The following is an 18,308-nucleotide window of genomic DNA, read 5'->3' on the forward strand; positions in this document are numbered from 1 at the left end:
CAAGGAGAGCAGCAGGGGTTCAATTCCCTCACCGGCTGAGGTTATTCGTGAAGGTCCCGCCTTCTCAATCTTGCCCCTGGTCTGAGCGGTGGTGATCCTCAGATTAAAAAAACAGCTTTCTACGATGCAACAGACAGGGAGTTGGGAACAACAATTATTTATAATACAAAAATGGAACATTTGTCACACAGGGGATTTTGGCAGCACGGTAGCATTGTGGATAGCACAATTGCGTCACAGCTCCAGGGTCCCAGGTTCGATTCCGGCTTGGGTCACTGTGCGGCGTCTGCACATCCTCATCGTGTGTGCGTGGGTTTCCTCTGGGTGCTCCGGTTTCCTCCCACAGTCCAAAGATGTGCAGGTTAGGTGGATTGGCCATGATAAATTGCCCTTAGTGTCCAAAATTGCCCTTAGTGTTGGGTGGGGTTACGGGGATAGGGTGGGGGTGTTGACCTTGTGTTAACCTTCAGACTCGATGGGCCGAATGGCCTCCTTCTGCACTGTAAATTCTATGATACAGGAAGACCCAACACAGGAAAGATTTTTCCAAATTTAAACTAGAACTTCCCAAGGCACCTTCCTCTACAGTAACTGTCTCTCACCTCTCCCCTTCCCATCACTCAATGCTCCAAACAGTTCACAGGTGTTTAGAATGATGTTTTTTTTGTATGTGGAAGTGTGAGTAGGTACGTCAGCTATATTGACCAGGAGTGGGGTGGGGAGCTTTAGTTTCGAGCTTATGCCTGCTGCTTTCTTGTGCCAATTTCAATACTGCTGTGCTTAAGAAATGGATATTTTCTTGTGTGCATATCTAATTCAAATATGTTTAACACCGGGAAGCTTGGGACACCTTAATAATACATTACCTTCCCACTCTGGTAGGTTTATGTTTGCAAGGACTGGGTCACAATTCTTACCCATACAGTACCTTTGATTCAAGATAAACTTCATTCTTGAATTTAAAAGTAGATTTATATTAAATTCAAGTTTCGGAACCAATGGTCGCTTCAGCTTATCTGTTTGACTGAAAAATGTTGTAAAACAGCCAGCATATACCCATCTGCTTCTACATTTGTGTCGACTTTCACGTCCATTTTAAAGTGGCATGTATCTTTAGTGTAACTAGGGTGTTTCTGTAACATGGGGTTCCAACCAGCAAAAGGTGCATTAGCTTAAAAAAAGAAAATGACTGAAATGGGAAGGACATGCAAATTAGCTGGGTTAGCTTGCTGCTGAATTTGTGTGTAGTCCCCTTTCTGCACAGTTGGAATTTGGGCGATAGTCTCCCGACTATCCTGACAGGTTTGTCAGCACACACTTTAAACTGGAGTTCAAAGGGAAAAGAATAAAGTGGAATTAGCAGAAAACTAAAGAATACTGGAGTGTTAAGCGGTGCAAGAATTGGCTGCAGATTGGAGAATCAATTCCAATCAGTTACCCATTGTAAAATAGACAGAACGGAAGTACAGTATTTAGAGGCTTTGAAAAAGATGCTTTCCGAATATAACCCCATAAATATACAAACCCCATAAATATACAAACCCATAAATATACAAACCCCATAAATATACAAACATATTTACACTCCCACTTAAAGATGGGAGCCTTAAACACTCTACTCAACACAGACGGCAGTGTACTTTAAGTAATGCAATCACATAGTAAAGGAGTTGAAAGTTTGAAAAAGGAGCAGTGAAAACCATAGCCGCTGAAAAATCAAACATCAGCCCTCAAAAATACATTTTGTGCCATATTCTGCACTTATTGAAAGCAGCAAAAGGGATCACAAATTTAAGATAGTTCCTCAATGGAAAGTTCCTGAATTGAAGTCATATTCTCAGATTCAAGGCATTTAATGGATCAGTACTCCTGGGTTTAAAGAATGGTGCACGCCGCTCCTACAGAAAAAAGACAAAAGGGAATTAAATGTCTCCAAACAGTTGAAGACAGGGTGATTCTTTTACACAAAAATGTGGGGGAAAACAATGCTAACACAATGGTATATACTAGATGTTTCGAATAATAATCTCTATTAGTGTCACAAGTAGGCTGACATTAACACTGCAAATGAAGTTACTGTGCAAATCCCCATGTCACGGCACTCCAGCGCCTGTTCGGGTACACAGAGGGAGAATTCAGAATGTCCAATTCACCTACCAAGTACACCTTTTGGGACTTGTGGGAAGGAAACAGGAGAACCCGGAGGAAACCCATGCAGACACGGGGAGGAACATGCAGACAGTTACCCAAGTCAGGAATCGAACCTTGGGTTGTGACACTGAAGCAACAGTGCTAGCCATTCTATACTTTTATCATGCAACATCAGTAATTGGCACTTATTACACCATATCTCCATGCATGTAGCACTTTCAGTATTTCCCTCATTCCTCTTCTTTTGAAAAATATTTATTAACATTTTCAATATGTTAACATTTTTACAAAGAATAAACTCAAATCCACACAACCCCGTTTCCCCTCTTTGATGGCAACCAGATCCCCAAAGAGTAAAATAAACAAACCCCATCTCTAGTGGAACCCTCAAGAGCAAATTTTGGGTGCGGGGGGGGGAAAAGAAGAAAAAGAAGAAGAAATAAGTTGACCCTCCACCCCAACAGGACTCGCCTGCGAGCGATCAATGGAAGGAAAGGCTAAAACATCATCCCACAGCACCCGTCTGCAACTCCGACAGGTCTGACACCCCCAATATGGCCTAGAGGGTACCAGGCTCCCAAATCCAGAAAGAGACATGGGACACCCTGCCTTGTTCCCCAAAATAGTGGAAGTACCCAGAATTTGTATCATTCGTTGTACACATGCTGTCAGATTCTTGTATAACAATTTCACCCACGCCACAAACCTGGGCCCAATCCCAAATTTCTCCAACAATGCAGCAGATTCCACCCGGTCAAACACCTTCTCTGCTTGCAATGCAGCTCCTCCTCCCAACTCCCTTCTGCCGGAGAAAGCACCACATTCTGCAGTTGCTGCACATTCACCGACAGCTGCCTGCCCTTAACGAACCCCATCTGATCCTGCCCAAACACCTTCAGGAGGCACTCCTCCAATCTAAGCACCAGCACCTTGGCTAATATGATAGCATCCACGTTCAGCAGAGAAATCTGCCTGTACGACCCACACTCTACTGGATTCTTCTCCAACTTAAAATAATAGTGAGATGGATGCCTGCCCCATCGTCTCTGGCAATACCCCCAACCATTGCACCCTCAAACATTTCCACCATCAGCAGTTCCAACTGATCTTGACAATTCCACTGGAACCCATCCGGCCCCAGAGCCTTACCGACTGCATCTTCCCCATCTCTGCTGCTCTTCTTCCAACCCCATTGGTTTCTCCAGTCCCATCCTCACCACCTCCGGACACTCCTGGAAATCCTCCCATGGCAGCTCCAACTTACTACAGTCCCTATAAAAGTTTCGTAGCACTGCTGCCTAACGGTGGCCGAGGACCCTGGTTCGATCCTAGCCCCAGGATCACTATATCTATGTGGAGTTTGCACATTCTCCCGTGTCTGCATGGGTTTCACCCCACAACCCAAATATGCGCAGAGTAGATGGATGGCCGCACCTAAATTGCCCCTCGAAAATGAAAATAATTGGGGTACTCAATTTATAAAAAGTCTTACTCACCTGCTCCAGTGCCACTACCAGCCCACCCTGTCCCATCTCTAATCCACACAATCTCCCTTGCTGTTGCCTAACCTATGGAGCTGGCCCGGCAGCACAGGTGCCTCAGCTCCAGGATCCATGTTCGATTCCCAGCTTGGGTCACCGTCTGTGCGGAGTCTGCATGTTCTCCAAGTGTCTGCGTGGGTTTCCTCTGGGTTCTTCAGTTTCCTCCCACAGTCCAAAGACATGCGGGTAGGTGGATTGGCCATGCTAAATTGCCTTTAGTGTCCAAAAAAGGTTAGGTGGGATTACTGGGATAGGGTGGAGGTGTGGGCTTGTGTTGGGTGCTCTTTCCAAGGTCCGCTGCAGACTCGATGGGCCTAATGGCCTCCTTCTGCACTGTAAATTCTATGAAATTGTGACTGGCCAGCTCTCCATACTCAACACTCCCTCCGCTCGCCTCAGCTGCCTCCCCGTGGATAGATCAAACTTCGCCTGGAACTTCTTCCTTCCTCCTCCCAAAACGTCCTGGTTCTGGGTCCTCCGCACTATCTCCCATCTACCTCCAAACTCTCTGCAATCAAACTGCTCCTGGGCCTCCCTATCTACTTTTGCCCTAAAATAAACGACCTCGCCACCCCCCTTCCCGTCTCCCATATCACCAATGGTGAAACCTCCCATCCGGTTAAACCCTTACGTACTCCTCAATTATCACATTCCCCATTTAGTACAAAAATTTGGACCCGCCCTCAAACCCACATCTAGCCTCCACGCTGGCCCCTCTCCAAAACCACATCCACCCAGTGCGGTCCAATATCACGATCGCCAAATACGCTGCCTTTCTTCACCCCACCTAGCAGCGCCTTCCCCACAAGAAATCGATCTTAAGTTACACCTTATGCACTGGTGGAAAAGAAAGCGAGGACTCCCAACTCATGGATGTAAAAATTCCCATAGGTACATCCCTCCAATCTCCTTCATAAACCCGGCCAGCATAATTTCTCCCTGCTCTCTCTCTCTCCCTCCCCCCCCCCCACCCCCCCACCCACCGAAGGAGCCAGCGAGAGTGGCAGGAACCTATCTGTCTTCAGGTCCAACACTGTATTGCGATCAGTTCCTTCCCTCGTCACCATATCAACTGGCGAGTATCCAAATCCGGAATGGCAGCCAACATTCGTCACAAACCTAGCGTCAGCCTAGTTTGGGGCATATACGCCAACCACACCACCAGCCTCCCTTCCAATACATCCATTCCTATCTAGTACCTGCCCCCCTGGTCGGCGACCACTATCTCCCATCTGGAACCACACTCGTTTGCCCACCAATATCGCCCCCCCCAGCCTCTGCTGATGAAGCGCAAATGAAACATCTGGCTCACCCAACCTTTCCTCTGCCTCAGCTGGTCCTTATGCTCTTCAATGGCTCTCCTGCAACAGCACCCACGGCCTTTTAAGTACACCTCATGGCCTTAAAGTGAGAGAAAGAGAGAAAACGTAAAATCTCTTCACCGGACCCCTAATCCTTAAACTTGGGTTCTTTTCACAAGATTATTTATTATAATTTGATAAAGACAAAATTGGTTATAAATGTTAAACATGTCTTGCCCACATGGAGAAAGTTGGTTTTATTTAATTTCCCTTTAAGATATTGAACAGGGCTTAAATGGAAACATATCCCCCTTTATCTGTCTGTCTCTAGGAACATACATGTATTAATTTTGACAGTACAGTCAGCACAGGAGCAGTTATACTCTTAGGAATCACGAACAGCAAAGTGAAACGACTTTTCCATTTTCTTACACATGTAAAAAACTACAAGGATATTCCTGTGCAAAAAGTTTCAGAGCAACAGCTGTAAATCAAACTTGATCACAATACTTAATGCAACAGCTGTAATCAAACTTGATCACATACTTAATGCATCATGATCTTTTCCATGGCAGGACAGCCATTTTAAGTTGTCTATTCTCATTTCCGATCTGTTGATGTGAACATATAATAAATGACACTGATGCAAAAATGAACGAACTAAGTTTTCATTCAACAAATCATCAAATATCAGTCTGCAATTCATTTCCCTGCAAAACATTTTCTCCCATTGAATTTTACCAAATAAAGTGTACAAAAGTTGAACAACTCATGTGAACTTCCATATTATTGTTGGTCTGTTTATTTTATTGATTCCACTGGAGAGGAATGTTAAGACCAGAGTGCTACAGGTCTGTTTTATAAATCAAATCACAAACAGAATGAGGCAGTCAAAGGAAGAAAATGGATAAGAAAAATCAATAGTCACATACATAAATTATTTTTGGACCTACCAACAATAGGCTCAAATTGGTTTGGATATCCTGGGTTATGAAAGAGGAACTTCCAGGTTTTCCCCAATGCAGGTGTAAAATCTGGTTTGACAAATACTAGTTATTTGTACCTTGTTAGATCAACTACAAAGGAGGACTCCAAAGTTAGAAATTAAGAAGTTAAAGGCAGTATGGTGGCACAATGGGTTAGCCCTGCTGTCTCACGGCACTGAGGCCCGAGGTTCGATCCCAGCTCCAGGTCACTGTCCTTGTGGAGTTTGCACATTCTCAGTGTTTGCGTGGGTTTCACCCCTGCAACCCAAGATATGCAGGCTCGGTAGATTAGCCACACTAAATTGCCCCTTAATTGGAAAAAAATGAATTGGTACTCAATTTATTTTTAAAGAAAGAAATTCTGACCTTAAAGAGTTTGTAATTAGAAGGATTTTATACCTGGAAATCCTAAAATCTTCCAACCACAGTAGGGCAGCTCAATGGTTAGCACTGCCACCTCATGGTGCCGAGGACCAGGTTCGATCCCAGTCCATGTGGAGTTTGCACATTCTCCCCATGCCTGGATGGGTCTCACCCCCACCAACCCTAAAGATGGACAGGCAACACTAAATTGCAAATTAAAAAATAAGTACAACCACCACGTAAGGGGGAAGAAAAATGAAAACACCTGTCTGATTATAGAATGGGTGGAGAGAGGATAAATTAGCAATGTTTAAATTATCACCCCCCCCAACCCAGTCTGTAGTTGTAACAGCTTCAATTATCAATACTTACATACGATGGAAAATGCAACGACTAAGAACATCACCACTATCACAAGAAGAATTACATTCGCTTGTACATTGTTCACATGGGGCTTTGATGGCTCACATTCGTTACCTGCAATAGATTTCACATAAATACATGAACTTCAGTTCGAATCAAACATTAATTAAAATATTCACTACAATATACTCAAGACAACTCCAATAAATAGATATTGTAATCTTCTTCTTCAGCGATCACTCGCTAACGGGTATGATTGCCCACCTAAGAAACTCCCGAGTTACTGGTCATGGGTTCGGAGAGGTCTTGCACGGCTGATGAGCCTGATCCTAGAGCTGCAGCTTCGACCACACACTTGGCAGGTGTTTCTGGGAAGATGGGAATTGGTCCTTTTGACTCTAGATCGCCCATATTCCTTTCTCGGGTCTCCTTTTCCAAGGCTTCCTTGCTTGGGTGTCCTCGAAGATTTGTTCCCTTCAATCAGGTGGTTCCTCCACTTAGGTCTCTTCTTAGTAAAGGGTCTCCCAGACATGGAGTTTAGACGTTAGTGTTGTATTCCTCGAAGTAAGTGCCAGACAGAGAGAGAATGTATTTTTCGAGGCAAGTCTTCAGGGTGTCTTTGAAGCTCTTCCTTTGTTCCCCTCTAGTTCAGAAGCCTGTCTTGAGCTGGATTTATTTGGTGCTGGGAATATGGATCTGGATATTATTTCGTAAGCTGTCAATCTGATTTTCCATCCTACTAGTTTCTTCATATGGCAAGAGAAGTGTTATTCTTACAATACATTTCTTTAGCAATGCTGACTTCAATGCACATCATTAAAATATTGATTGCAACTATTAAATAGACTGACTGGCTGCCTTACCGTTAACAGAATGGCAGTCACCATTATAGAAAGAGCGAATGAATAACTCTTCTCTCGCTAACAGGGTTCTTCATGGTGCAAGTGAAGATCCCACAGTCGGATTTGTTGGCTTTCATAAATAATCCAACGAGCTGTTAGTTTGCATCCAACTGATAAATGTTGGCCATTGTTATTATTTTGCCATCCTTCCACCACAGAACGGAACTTGCTTTCCCTGTCCTCACTTGGCAAGTCAGTGTAATAGTGGTATTCACACAGGTAGTAGTTTATTGAAGGTTCAGAAAGCGGTTCTGCAAGAAGAGAATAAACAGATATGAGCACATGGACATCACTGCTTCACAATAAGTTTGTGTTGTTTAACAAGCTCTGTCCTTCAAAGGAACCTCACTGCATCAATCCTGAACTGAACCTCCGATGCCATAATCCCAACAAAATCGCTTATTGTCACGAGTAGGCTTCAAATGAAGTTACTGTGAAAAGTCCCTAGTCGCCACATTCCAGCACCTGTTCAGAGAGGCTGTTACGGGAAGAAGTTCGAAGAGCGAGTAAGCCAGGTGGGGGTCTTTGCTTATGGGATCACAATCGCAGATACAGGATAGGATCAATTTAGGAATGATAGAAGAATTTTCTTCACCCAGGAGGTGGTGATCCTGTGGAATTATCTACCACAGAAGGCTATGGAGGCCAAGACACATTAGATTTTGACAGTAATGCACTCAAGGTATGGGGAGCACAAAAGTACAGCTTTGAGGTAGAGGATCAGCCATGATAACTTGGAATGGTTGTTTGACCTATTCCTGTTCCTACATTTCTAGGTGGTCATCAGTACAGGTTGGATGTGGTCATATTAGATTTATCTTCCCGTTCTGTATTGATGTCATTGTCTTCAGTACACTCGAGTGGCCTGGCTCAGGGGCGACAAGTGGGTCTCCTGCTGGATATTTGCTGTGTCCGGTATAGAGTCTCTCCCCCATTTCATGCAAGTTGCATTTCAGTTTTTTGCCTATGGATAAGTGATTTAAGTTTTGTCTTCAGCAAAATCAACAACAACAATTCTGTGCCTCATTTCTTAAGTTACTGAGTAAAAAGGGCAGCATGTGGCTCAGTGGTTAGCAATGGGACTGCGCCGCTGATGACCTGGGTTTGAATCCCGGTCATCCTGGTCACTGTCTGTGTAGAGTTTGTACATTCTCGCCATGTCTGCATGGGTTTCACCCCCACAACCCAAAGATGTGCAGGTTAGGTGGATTAGCCACACTAAACTGCCCCTAAATTGGAATAAAAAATAATTGGGTACTCTAAATCTACATTTTAAAAAAGAGTAATTAATGAGCTGCAACACTTTCAAGTGACAAAGTAATGAAACTACTTACCAAAGAATTTCAAAATGATCCTGCTTCTCAGTCTTCCATTTACTGTGAGTATATAAATTCCTTCGTCTCTAACTGTTACATTAATTACTGTCAGAGCGGCAGTGGACTCATTAAAATGTAAACGATCTTTGAACTGTTCATTTGGCTCCTCTTTAGTGAGATCTGGTACGTAATCCAAAATAGTAACAAGGTTTGCATCACTGCCAATGAATTCCCATATAACTTCACTGTTGCCCAGCCTCTCCGATTTCAGGATCCAATAACGGTGATGAACCAATGACAGCAGGTACTTCTTCCTGTCCAACTGATAGACAAAATAAGTTAGTTAAACGCTGGCAATTAAACAAAGAACTGACAAATAACAATAATTTTATTTATGCAAGTGTTCGGTGACTTTTCTAAACCTGGATTTTTGGGAGTCGAGGTTCCACTCAGCTTTAGCAACTTCTATTCTTCTTCTTTGGTTACTGATAAGGGCCATGGGCCGGGATTCTCCCAGCCCGTAACACACTGGAGAATTGCCCAGGGCGCAGGAAATTCGCACAGCGCTGCTCCAAAGCTGGGCCGCCGATTCTCCGGCGACTGGAGAATCGGCGCCAATCGCGGCCACACGGTCGCCGGTTGGGGGGGGGGGGGGGGGGGGGGGGGGGGGGGCGCTGAAATAGGCCCCCGTGGCGGTTCAAACTGGTACCATCCGCCGGGAGTTTGGACCCACGGTCACTGTGGACGTCCTGTTGGAGGGGGGTGATCTGACTCTGGGAGGGGGGGGGGTGATCTGACTCTGGGGGGGGGGGGTGATCTGACTCTGGAGGGGGGGGGGTATCTGACTCTGAGGGGGGTGTGATCTGACTCTGGGAGGGGGGTGCCACAGGGTCCAGCTGCAATCGGGAGCTTCCGATCGTGGCCGGGCCGTGATCTGGAGGCGGAGAGGCTCCGACTGCAGCCTGACAACAAGTCCGGAATCCCGGCTGTGTGCGGATTGAGGGAGCGAAACACCCAGGGCACGATTCTCCACCCCCCACGACGGGTCGGAGAATAGCGGGAGGGCCTTCCGACATTTTTTCCCTCCTCCCGCTATTCTCTCTCCCCCCCCGACACGAATCGCTGCTCGCCGTTTTTTTACGGCGAACAGTGATTCTCCCCTATCCGATGGGCCGAGTTCCCAGGCCTTTACGGCCGTTTTCACGAACTCAAACACACCTGCTCTCACCGTTCATGAAAACGGCCGCAAAGTGCCGTACTGGAGAACCGTGCCAAGGGTGGCATGGGCCCGCGATCGTGCCCACCGATTGCGGGCAGCGGGTCCGATACCCGCGCACCTGTTCCTCCGCTGCCCCGCTGGATCAGTCCGCGGGACGGCTGAGTGGCATGACGGCCCGCGCATGCGTGGATTTCACGCATATGCCTGCTGACTCATCCGCGCATGCGCGGGTTGGAGCCGTTGTCGTTGGAGCCAAATGACGTCATCGTGCACATACCCGCCATTACCTTTGTGCGCGGGCTTAGCGAAGTTCGCTAAGCCTGCATGCCGTGGTTCACAGGGCCCCTCTGTGCGCCCCGACCGGGGGGGGGGGGGGGGAGGAGAGAATCGGGTCCCGTGAGGCTGCCGTGAACTAGGCCAGTTTCACGGCAGCTTTCACATTTGCAGACAATCACGCCCCCAGTCCTACTCCGGCTCCCCAACCAGCCCCCCCCGCCCCCCCCTACCAACCTCCCCCCCACAACCAGCCTCTCCCCCCTCCCCTAACCAGCCTCTTCCCCCCCTCCCCCCCTCTTCCCCCCCTCCCCCAACCAGCCTCTTCCCCCCCCCTCCCACCAGCCTCTTCCCCCCCCTCCCCCAACCAGCCTCTTCCCCCCCCCTCCCCAACCAGCCTCTTCCCCCCCCCTCACCCAACCAGCCTCTTCCCCCCCCCTCCCCCAACCACCTCTTCCCCCCCCCTCCCCCAACCAGCCTCTTCCCCCCCCCTCCCCCAACCAGCCTCCCCCCCCCCCCCCCCAACCAGCCTCCCCCCCCCCCTCCCCCCAACCAGCCTCTCCCCCCCCCCCCTCCCCAACCAGCCTCCCCCCCCCCCCCCCAACCAGCCTCTTCCCCCCCCTCCCCCAACCAGCCTCTTCCCCCCCTCCCCCAACCAGCCTCTTCCCCCCCCTCCCCCAACCAGCCTCTTCCCCCCCTCCCCCAACCAGCCTCTTCCCCCCCTCCCCCAACCAGCCTCTTCCCCCCCCCCCTCCCCCAACCAGCCTCTTCCCCCCCCCCTCCCCCAACCAGCCTCTTCCCCCCCTCCCCCAACCAGCCTCTTCCCCCCCTCCCCCAACCAGCCTCTTCCCCCCCTCCCCCAACCAGCCTCTTCCCCCCCCTCCCCCAACCAGCCTCTTCCCCCCCCTCCCCCAACCAGCCTCTTCCCCCCCCCCCCCTCCCCCAACCACCTCTTCCCCCCCCTCCCCCAACCAGCCTCTTCCCCCCCCTCCCCCAACCAGCCTCTTCCCCCCCCTCCCCCAACCAGCCTCTTCCCCCCCCCTCCCCCAACCAGCCTCTTCCCCCCCTCCCCCAACCAGCCTCTTCCCCCCCCCCCCAACCAGCCTCTTCCCCCCCCCCTCCCCCAACCCCTCTCCCCCCCCCCCCTCCCCCAACCAGCCTCCCCCCCCCCTCCCCCAACGCCTCTCCCACCCCCCTCCCCCAACCAGCCTCTCCCCCCCCCCTCCCCCAACCAGCCTCTTCCCCCCCCCCTCCCCCAACCAGCCTCTTCCCCCCTCCCTCTGCCCCCTCCCCCTCCCCCCCAAGCAGCGGGTCGAACATCCATTTACAAATCTAAAGGTTTCACTTCAAGCCTGACAGGGTCTCTGACAACCCCGGAACAGCAGAAAGGGCAAAAAGTAGACGATTGGGCGGCACAGAATAGGATCCGATGGTTGAATACTGAAATGCTGTCCACTTTCCCACTCTGTTTCCCGACCTCCCCCGCCTGGAGGAGCCGATCACAAAACTCAAATTGCCGGATTGGCATCCTTACCTCCCGCTCCGAAGGAGAGGCCCACGTAAAAGCAGCCGAGGGAAAAGATGACAGAAACTCCCCGGTCCATCCACAAATCTGCAGCCCCGGACAGAGAGGCTCCGACTGCAGCCTGACAACAAGTCCGGGATCCCGGCTGTGTGCGAATGAGGAGGAGCGAAACACTGGCTGCTGCTGAGACGGACTGAAGCAGTTTTATACAGTCCAATGGAGGCAGGAGCTCCAATCACAGCGCCGACACCACCCACCTCCAATCCCGCCCGACAATTGAATTCTTTTGGGCGGGACAAACCAAACCAACCAGGTTTTCTCTCTCCTTTTGGGCGGGCGGGACAAACCAAACCAACCAGGTTTTCTCTCTCCTTTTGGGCGGGCGGGACAAACCAAACCAACCAGGTTTTCTCTCTCCTTTTGGGCGGGGCGGGACAAACCAAACCAACCAGGTTTTCTCTCTCCTTTTGGGCGGGGCGGGGCGGGGCGGGGCGGGACAACCAAACCAACCAGGTTTTCTCTCTCCTTTTGGACAGAAATTCTCTCCTTTTGGACAGAAATTCTCTCCTTTTGGACAAAATAACCTGCCATCTTTGGGTTGTGGGGGTGAGACCCTTGCAGACATGGAGAGAATGTGCAAACTCCACACCGACTGTGGTATGGGGCCGGAATCAAACCAGCTCTTCATCGCCGTGAGGCAGCAGTGTTAACCACTGCACCACCCCAATAGTTATTTCCAGCATATACTGGTTTTGGAGATGTAAACTGACAAACTGACCTGGAATTTAGCTGAGGAGAACTTCTGCAATATTGTCCTTGCGAAAAGGAAAAAAGAATCAATTTGTGCAAGTTTCAATATGCTTTCTATGAAGAAGGTCGTGATTGTGCTATTACTGCCTCCACATTGTCGTAAGCAACTTTTTGTTTATTCATTCAAGGGACGTGGGCATCACTGGCTGGGCTGGCATTCGTTACCCATCCCCAACTGTCCTGAAAGGCAATATGCTACAATTTCCAATGTTCATTTCTCATATTTGGCTGCTGGACTATCATAGTCGGGGGAAGGGAACCATTTTCTGTTGACACAAAAATAGGCTGGAATGTAAGTTGTGCACTAGACACAATATCCTTCTGGCTGTTTCTCAGCTCCAATCTCTCTGCTTCAGTTTACAATAAAGGTAATAGCGATTATAGTCTCTATTCACAACTCTCCTGCACATTTTACACATTCAATGTATTTAATTTCTATCCTCCCATGTGTTCTGACCAATGGTTATTGGCCTAAACGTCGTTTCCCATCCTCCACCTTCAGATGTTGACCAGATACCCCACCGACAGAGGTTGATCTGATTAAGTTTCCAAGATTTCTCTGCTTTGAACATGTTACACACTGCAGATTATTATATTAGTGGCAACATGACTTGTGGACCAGTGTGTGCCAGCCACTATGAGTGGCCACAGTGGCTTGGCAACAAGTCTCAACAATAAAATGATGGACCACACTAATACCTGATAACCACTTCGTATGGAAAACGTGTGGGAGAATCTGCCTCAAATGTGCACTGTCCTATCTCCAATAGATTTGTTGCATGACCATCACCTTGCATGGAAGAACAACAACTAGGAAAAGTTCCTAAAGAAAGATTCACAAAAATGGTTCCAGAGCTGCGGAACAGTGACATAGATTGAAGAAGTGGCGGCTGAAATTTAAGTGAAGCAAGTCCCACAATTCTGTGCAATGGGATCACCCAGGCCGAATCACTGATTCTTCAATTACTTACACAATATTATAAATAACATTAACCCTCACAGCTAAACCTGCTTCAGTCACCAGCTCCTGGATCTGGAGTTAATGTACAGTATTTAATAAAGGCACTCAACTCAACAAACAGAAAACAGTGGCCAACCTTTCTCACAAAGTATATACTTTATTTATCAAATTTACAAAAGCGCATTGCAGTTCAAATTTGACATTGTATTCAGTACAAAACATCGGTTTATTTCAATAGAATACATGAGGTACCTCACAATTAGAGAGAGGCAGGTAGGGAAAGTACCTGGTGGATGAGAGCGAGGTGACAAATTCATTATTGCTGAACTCAATAATAGGGGTGGCCAATGAGAAAGTGTAACCCCTGTACAGAGAAGGGACAGAATCTGCTTTCACAATGACAGATTATATCTCTTCAATGCTGGCTACTTTAGGTTAGCACTGCTACCTCACAGCACTGAGGACCCGGGTTCAATCCTGGCCCCCCGTCCATGTGGAGTTTGCACATTACCCAGTGTTTGCGTGGGTGTCATCCCCACAACCCAAAAAGATGTGCAAGGTAGGTGTTTTGGCCAGACTAAATTGCCCCTTAATTGGAAAAAGAGAATTAGGTATGTTAAATTAAAAATAATGCAAACCCGCACACAATGAAAATGAGGATTGAGCGTTTTTTTCCCTGCTCCACCATCCATTGAATTCAGACAGTGCAAGAGGCCATTCAGTCCATTGAGTCTGCACCAAGCCTCCAAACGGCCCCTCTGCCTTGGTCCACTCCCCCACCCTATCCCCATAACCCCGTGCATTGACCATGGCAAATCCACCAACCTGCACATCACTGAATATTAAGAGTTAACCGGAGCACATGGAGGAAACCCACACAGACACGGGAAGAATGTGCAGGCTCCTCAGACAGTCACCCATGGCTGGAATCAAATCTGGGTCCCTGGCACCCAGGCAGCAGTATTATAAATATTATAAATATGTACCACCAATGCAACAAATTGCTTGCACTATATCAATATTTTACGACCAGCAATTTCCAATATATCCTGAAACCCGGAACGACCAGTGTCTCGTTAACATGCTGTCAAGAGCGGAATGGGTTTTATCTACTTTGAAGGTTTACAGCAGATCCTGTTTTTATGAAAAAGATTTGAATTTGACACACAATGTTAGGACGTGTCTTTTATTTTGTACTGGCCAACTATAAATCAGGAGGGGTCGTAATGCAGAGCAGGGACAGCAGCATGGGTTCAATTCCCGTACCGGCCGAGGTTATTCATGAAGGCCCCGTCTTCTCAACCTTGTCCCTGGCCTGAGGGGTGGTGATCCTCAGGTTAAATCACCACCAGTCAGCTCTCCCCCTTAAAGGAGAAAGCAGCCTATGGTCATCTGGCACTGGTGACTTTACCGTACCTTTCACTGACACCTTTCTTTTAAAAAGTAATTTTTTTTCCAATGAAGGGGTAATTCAGTGTGTCCAAACCATCTAACCTGCACATCTTTGGGCTGTGGGACTGAGACCCACGCAGATACGGGGAGATTGCAAACCCGTCGCAGACAGTGACCCGGGGCTGGGATCGAACCTGGGTCCTCAGTGCCGTAGGCAGCACTGCTAACTACTGGCCACCATGTCGCCCTCAAAACAGCTTTCTCAGGAGAGAACAAACAAGGCAGGAAGTTGGCAACAACAATTTATCGACAACGAAAATGGAATGCCAGTCATACAGGGAGACCCAACACGAAATACTTTTTTCCAAAATTAAACATGATAAAAACTAGAACTTCCCAAGATACCTTCCTCTACAGTAGCTGTGTCTCTCATCTCTACCCTTCCCATCACTCAGTGCTCCAAACAGTTCACAGAAGGTGTTTAGAATGATTTTTGTATGTAGAAGTGCAAGTATATTGGCCAGGAGCGCTTTAATTTCTAGTTTATGCCCGTTTCTTGTGCCAATTTCAATACTGCTGTGCATAAGAAATGGATACTTTTCTTGTGTCTGTCATTCAACTAACTTTAACATGGGGGAGTTTAGGATACATTACCTTCCCAGTCTGTTAGGTTTATGTTTGCATGGTCTGGGACAAAATTCTTACCCATACAGTACCTTTGATTTGAAGATAAACTTCATGCGTGAATTCAGAAGTTGTTTTTAACAAAATTCAAGTGTAGGAACTGGATGAAAGCGTCATCTTATCTGTTAGACTAAAAAGATGTTGTCAACAGTCAGCATATACCTGATTCTACATTTGTGTACAGGCTTTCAATGTCCATTTTAAAGAGCAGCATGGCATTGGACAGTACAGTTAGTGAGTTAAATGTCTCCAGAAAGTGGCATGCATCTTTAATGTAACTAGGGTGTTTCTCGCACGAAGTCCCAGGTTCGATCCCAACCCTGGGTCACTGTCCATGTGGAGTTTGCACATTCTCCCAGTGTTTGTGGGGGTCTCGCACCCACAAACCAAAGATTTGCAGGGCAGGTGGATTTGCTATGCTAAATTGCCCCTTAAATTGGAAAAAAAAAAATTTGGTACTCTAAATTTTTTATTTTTTTTAAAACTATGATATTTCTGTTACATGGGCTCATTAAACTACAGAACAAACAAAAGGTGAGTTTTAAGAAAATAACTGAAATGTGAGGGACATACAAATTAAACAGGTCACTATCCAATGGTTCGTTTGCTGCTGAAGGTTTAATTTGTGTTTATTCCCTTTCTGCAGTTGGAATTTGGGCAATAGTATCCCAGCATGTTTGTCAGCACGCACTTTAAGCCGGAGTTCAAAGGGGAAAGAATAAAGTGAAATTGGCAGAAAACTAAGACTACTGGAGTGTTAATTGGTGCAAGTGGCTGCTGATTGGAGTCATTTCCAATAAGTTACCTGTTGTGCTCCTTAATGTATTGGATATTTATATATAAACATGCACATATATAAAAGCAAAATTACTGCTGGGAAATCTCAGCAGGTCTGGCAGCATCTGCTTTTTTTAAAAATAATTTTTATTGGAATTTTTTTACAGAAATATGACAACAATGAAATGCAACAAATAACCGCATAATAACTGTAACACCCCGAAGACCGTATCAACGCATGTATAACATCCCCCCCCACCCCCCCAAACCCAGTGAACAACGGGCAGCAGGGTAGCATGGTGGTTAGCATAAATGCTTCACAGCTCCAGGGTCACTGTCTGTGGAGTCTCCCTCGGTTTTTTGTGGACCTCGTTTTTGAGGATCCCTCGGTTTTTGAGGATCCCTCGGTTTTTGAGGATCCCTCGGTTTTTGAGGATCCCTCGGTTTTTGTGGATCCCTCGGTTTTTGTGGATCCCTCGGTTTTTGTGGATCCCCTCGGTTTTTGTGGATCCCTCGGGTTTTTTTTTTTGTGGATCCCCTCGGTTTTTTTTTTTGTGGATCCCCTCGGGTTTTTTTTTTTTGTGGATCCCCTCGGGTTTTTTTTTTTTGTGGATCCCCTCGGGTTTTTTTTTTGTGGATCCCCTCGGGTTTTTTTTTTGTGGATCCCCTCGGGTTTTTTTTTTTGTGGATCCCCTGGTTTTTTTTGTGGATCCCCTCGGGTTTTTTTTTTGTGGATCCCCTCGGGTTTTTTTTTTGTGATCCCCTCGGGTTTTTTTTGTGGATCCCCTCGGGTTTTTTTTTTGTGGATCCCCTCGGGTTTTTTTTTTTTGTGGATCCCCTCGGGTTTTTTTTTTTGTGGATCCCCTCGGGTTTTTTTTTTTGTGGATCCCCTCGGGTTTTTTTTTTTGTGGATCCCCTCGGGTTTTTTTTTGTGGATCCCCTCGGTTTTTTTTTTGTGGATCCCCTCGGGTTTTTTTTTTTTTGGATCCCCTCGGTTTTTTTTTTTTGTGGGTCCCCCGGGTTTTTTTTTTTTGGATCCCCTCGGGTTTTTTTTTTTGTGGATCCCCTCGGGTTTTTTTTTTGTGGATCCCCTCGGGTTTTTTTTTTGTGGATCCCCTCGGGTTTTTTTTTTTGTGGATCCCCTCGGGTTTTTTTTTTGTGGATCCCCTCGGGTTTTTTTTTTGTGGATCCCCTCGGGTTTTTTTTTTGTGGATCCCCTCGGGTTTTTTTTTTTTGTGGATCCCCTCGGGTTTTTTTTTTTGTGGTTCCCCTGGGTTTTTTTTTTTTGGATCCCCTCGGGTTTTTTTTTTGTGGATCCCCTCGGGTTTTTTTTTTGTGGATCCCCTCGTTTTTTTTTTTTTGTGGATCCCCTCGGGTTTTTTTTTTGTGGATCCCCTCGGGTTTTTTTTTTTTGTGGATCCCCTCGGGTTTTTTTTTGTGGATCCCCTCGGGTTTTTTTTTTTGTGGATCCCCTCGGGTTTTTTTTTGTGGATCCCCTCGGGTTTTTTTTTTTTGTGGATCCCCTCGGGTTTTTTTTTTTGTGGATCCCCTCGGGTTTTTTTTTTTGTGGATCCCCTGGTTTTTTTTTTGTGGTTCCCCTCGGGTTTTTTTTTTTGTGGTTTCCCTCGGGTTTTTTTTTTTGTGGATCCCCTCGGGTTTTTTTTTTTTGTGGATCCCCTCGGGTTTTTTTTTTGTGGATCCCCTCGGGTTTTTTTTTTTTGTGGATCCCCTCGGGTTTTTTTTT

The 18,308-nt window shown here is 47.1% G+C and overlaps 1 long non-coding RNA gene across 1 annotated transcript; it reads right to left on the reverse strand.

The window, feature by feature from the left end:
* Nucleotides 1-1,813: 1,813 nt before the first annotated feature.
* On the reverse strand, nucleotides 1,814-6,787 carry LOC119976064. Its single transcript, XR_005462863.1, has 3 exons — nucleotides 6,715-6,787; nucleotides 5,005-5,093; nucleotides 1,814-1,898 (listed from the first exon to the last, which is right to left on the reverse strand). It is a non-coding gene; the product is annotated as an uncharacterized LOC119976064 (long non-coding RNA).
* Between the last annotated feature and the right edge of the window lie 11,521 nt (nucleotides 6,788-18,308).

The sequence above is a fragment of the Scyliorhinus canicula genome, chromosome 13 (assembly GCF_902713615.1).
Source record: "Scyliorhinus canicula chromosome 13, sScyCan1.1, whole genome shotgun sequence".
Classification (NCBI taxonomy): Eukaryota; Metazoa; Chordata; class Chondrichthyes; order Carcharhiniformes; family Scyliorhinidae; genus Scyliorhinus; species Scyliorhinus canicula.